Genomic DNA, 4,777 nt, shown 5'->3' on the forward strand with positions numbered 1-4,777 from the left:
AATAGAATCCAGTGATTCTTTTGCGTCTGTCACTAACACCCCACAATCGCGAGTTTGAAGCTCGTCACAGTTATTCAATCCTTGAATCCTACTCAGAATACCACAGACAAGGTTTAGACCTTCCGGATTCTCAAGAATGCCGCCATCAATTCTAGCTTATACCACGAAGATTCTGATTAAGGAATCTAAGAGATATCCACTCAATCTAAGGTAGAATGGAGGTGGTTGTCAGGTACACGTTCATAGGTGAGAATGATGATGAGTGTCACGGATCATCACATTCATCAAGTTGAGGAATAATTGATATCTTAGAACAAGAATAAGCTGAATTGAATAGAAGAACAATAGTAATTGCATTAATACTCGAGGTACAGCAGAGCTCCACACCTTAATCTATGGTGTGTAAAAACTCCACCGTTGAAAATACATAACTGATAATGGTGATCATTTGCTTCGGCCTCAGAGAGGGAACCAGAAGAACCAAGATGAAAATACAATAGCAAAAGGTCTTATTTATAGAGAACTAGTAACTCAGGGTTTACATAAATGAGTAGCTACTTTTAGGAATATTTTTATTAATTTTTATACAAAATTCACATTTCTGGACTTTACTATGAGTTTGTATGTTTTTTTGTGATTTCAGGTATTTTCTGACTGAAATTGAGGGACCTGAGCAAATATCTGATTCAGGCTGAAAAAGGACTGCTGATGTTGTTGGATTCTGACCTCCCTGCACTCGAAATGGATTTTTTGGAACTAAAGAACTCTAAATGGTGCTCTCTTAATGGCGCTAGAAAGTAGACATCCAGGGCTTTCCGGCAGTATATAATAGTCTATACTTTATTCGAGTTTAGACAACACAAACTGGCATTCAACGCCAGTTCCATGCTGCATTCTGGAGTAAAATGCCAGAAACACGTCACAAACCAGAGTTAAACGCGAAACAGACGCTACAACTTGGCGTTTAACCCCAAGAGAAGCCTCTACACATGTAAAGCTCAAGCTTAGACCAAGCACACACCAAAGTGGGCCCCGGAAGTGGATTTCTGGACTAAGACTTATTTCTGTAAACCCTAGTAACTAGTTTAGTATAAATAGAACTTTTTACTATTGTATTAGACATCTTGGAATAAATCTTGGTATCTACCTTCGGACGTTTAGTTCTTAGACTTTGGGGGGCTGGCCATTCAGCCATGCCTGGACCTTGATCACTTATGTATTTTCAACGGTAGAGTTTCTACACACCATAGATTAAGGTGTGGAGCTCTGCTGTACCTCGAGTATTAATGCAATTACTACTATTTTCTATTCAATTTAGCTTATTCATATTCTAAGATATGTGTTGCACTTCAACATGATGAATGTGATGATCCGTGACACTCATCATCAGTCTCACCTATGAACGCGTGCCTGACAACCACTTCCTTTCTACCTTAGATCGAGCGTGTATCTCTTGGATTCCTTAATCAGAATCTTCATGGTATAAGCTAGAATCCATTGGCAGCATTCTTGAGAATCTGAAAAGTCTAAACCTTGTCTGTGGTATTTCGAGTAGGATTCTGGGATTGAATGACCGTGACAAGCTTCAAACTCGTGATTGTTGGGCATAGTGACAGACGCAAAAGAATCACTGGATTATATTCCGACATGATCGAGAACCGACAGATGATTAGCCGTGCTGTGACAGAGCATTTGGACCATTTTCACTGAGAGAACGGGAGGTAGCCATTGACAACGGTGAAACCCAATATACAGCTTGCCATGGAAAGGAGTAAGAAGGATTGGATGAAAGCAGTAGGAAAGCAGAGATTCAGAAGGAACACAGCATCTGCATACACTTATCTGAAATTCCTACCAATGATTTACACAAGTATCTTTATCTCTATTTTATGCTTTATTTATCTTTATTTTCGAAAACTATTACAACCATTTGAATCCGCCTAACTGGGATTTACAAGATGACCATAGCTTGCTTCATACCAACAATCTCCGTGGGATCGACCCTTACTAACGTAAGGTATTACTTGGACGACCCAATGCACTTGCTGGTTAGTTGTGGGAAGTTGTGACAAAGTGTGATTCACGTTTGAGAGCTCCAAGTCTTTGGCGCCATTATTGATGATCACAATTTACGCGCACTATGTTTTTGGCGCCGTTGCCAGGGATTGTTTGAGTTTGGACAACTGACGGTTCATCTTGTTGCTCAGATTAGGTAATTTTCTTTTCAAAAAGTTTTCAAAAATCTTTCAAAAATTTTTCTTCTTTTTTGTTTTTAAAAGAAAATATATATATATAATTTTTGAAAAATCCAAAAAAAAAAACCAAAATTTGTGTTTCTTGTTTGAGTCTAGTGTCAATTTTTAAGTTTGGTGTCAATTACATGTCTTTAAAAATTTGTGCATTTTTCGAAAACTCATGCATGGTGTTCTTCATGATCTTCAAGTTGTTCTTGGTAAGTCTTCTTGCTTGATCTTCATATTTTCTGGTTTTGTGTTTTTGTTGTTTTTCATATGCATTTTTGCATTCATAGTGTCCAAACATGAAAAATCTCTAAGTTTGGTGTCTTGCATGTTTTCTTTTCTTGAAAATGTTTTCAAAAAATAAGTCTTGATGTTCATCTTGATCTTCAAAGTGTTCTTGATGTTCATCTTGACATTCATAGTGTTCTTGCATGCATCATTAGTTTTGATCCAAAATTTTCATGTTTTGGGTCATATTTGTGGTTTTCTCTCTCATCTTTAAAAATTCAAAAAATAAAAAAAATAGCTTTTCCTTCTTTTACTCATAAAATTCGAAATCTTTGGGTTGACTTAGTAAAAAATTTTTAAAATTAGTTGTTTCTTGTTAGTCAAGTCAAGATTTCAATTTTAAAAATCTTATCTTTTCAAAACTTTTTCAAAAATCAAATCTTTTTCATTTTTCTTTTATATTTTTCGAAAATATTTTTTTAAAAAAATTGATTTTCAAAACCTTTTTCTTATTTTTTTTTCAAAATTTTGAAAACTTTACTAACAATTCATGTGATTGATTAAAAAATTTGAAGTTTGTTACTTTCTTGTTAAGAAAGGTTCAATCTTTAAATTTTAAAATCATATCTTTTTGTTTCTTGTTAGTCAAGTAACCAATTTTGATTTTAAAAATCAAATCCTTTCCAAAATATCTTTTTCAATCATATCTTTTAAAAATAACTTTTTTAAATCATATCTTTTCAAAATTGATTTTCAAATCTTTTTCAGCTAACTAATTGACTTTTTGTTTGTTTCTTATCTTTCTCAAAACCACCTAACTACTTTTCTCTTTCTAATTTTCGAAAATTACCTCTCTTTTTTTTAAATTCTTTTTAATTAACTAATTATTTCAAATTTTTAATTTTAATTTTATTTCTTCTCTTAATTTTCGAAAATCACTAACCATTTTTCAAAAACAATTTTCGAAATTCTCTTCCTCTCATCTTCTTCTATTAATTTATTCATTTACTAACACTTCTCTTCATCTCAAAAATTCAAACCCTCTCCTCTCTTCTGTGTTCGAATTTTTTCTTCTCTTTCCTCTATTATCCTCTTTTTCTATTCACATAAAGGAATCTCTATAATGTGACATAGAGGATTCCGCTTCTTTCTTTGTTTTCTTCTCTTTCATATGAGCAGGAACAAGAAAAAAGGCATTCTTGTTGCAGCTGACCCTGAACCTGAAAGGGCCATGAAGAGGAAGCTAAGAGTAGCTAAAGCACAGTACTCTGAAGAGGACCTAACTAAAGTTTTCGAACAGGAAAAGGATATGGCAGCCAAACCCAACAACAACAATGCAAGGAAGATGCTTGGTGACTTTACTGCACCAAATTCCAACTTACATGGAAGAAGCATCTCAATCCCTGCCATTGGAGCAAACAACTTTGAGCTAAAGCCTCAGTTAGTTTCTCTGATGCAACAGAACTGCAAGTTTTATGGACTTCCATTAGAAGATCCTTTTTAGTTCTTAACTGAATTCTTGCAAATCTGTGATACTATTAAGACCAATGGGGTTGATCCTGAGGTCTACAGGCTTATGCTTTTCCCTTTTGCTGTAAGAGACAGAGCTAGAGTATGGTTAGACTCTCAACCTAAAGATAGCCTAAACTCTTGGGATAAGCTAGTCACGGCCTTCTTGGCCAAGTTCTTTCCTTCTCAAAAGCTGAGCAAGCTTAGAGTGGTTGTTCAGACCTTCAAGCAAAAAGATGGTGAATCCCTCTATAAAGCTTGGGAAAGATACAAGCGGTTGACCAAAAAGTGTCCTTCTGATATGCTTTCAGAGTGGACCATTTTAGATATATTCTATGATGGTCTATCTGAGCTTTCTAAGATGTCACTGGACTATTCTGTAGGTGGATCCATTCACCTAAAGAAAATGCCTGTAGAAGCTCAGGAACTCATTGACATGGTTGCAAATAACCAATTCATGTACACCTCTGAGAGGAATCCTGTGAGTAATAGGATGCCTCAGAAGAAGGAAGTTCTTGAAATTGATGCTTTGAATGCCATATTGACTTAGAACAAAATGTTGACTCAGCAAGTCAACATGATTTCTCAGAGTCTGAATGGATGGCAAAATGCATCCAATAGTACTAAAGAGGCATCTTCTGAAGAAGAAGCTTATGATCCTGAGAACCCTGCAATAGCAGAGGTGAATTACATGGGTGAACCTTATGGGAACACCTATAATTTCTCATGGAGAAATCATCCAAATTTCTCATGGAAGGATCAACAAAAGCCCCAACAAGGCTTTAATAATGGTGGAAGAA

The 4,777-nt window shown here is 35.3% G+C and overlaps 1 non-coding gene across 1 annotated transcript; it reads right to left on the reverse strand.

The window, feature by feature from the left end:
- Positions 1–4,176: 4,176 nt before the first annotated feature.
- Positions 4,177–4,284, reverse strand: LOC127742340 (small nucleolar RNA R71). Its single transcript, XR_008003529.1, has one exon. It is a non-coding gene; the product is annotated as a small nucleolar RNA R71 (small nucleolar RNA).
- Between the last annotated feature and the right edge of the window lie 493 nt (positions 4,285–4,777).

Source organism: Arachis duranensis, chromosome 9 (assembly GCF_000817695.3).
Source record: "Arachis duranensis cultivar V14167 chromosome 9, aradu.V14167.gnm2.J7QH, whole genome shotgun sequence".
Classification (NCBI taxonomy): Eukaryota; Viridiplantae; Streptophyta; class Magnoliopsida; order Fabales; family Fabaceae; genus Arachis; species Arachis duranensis.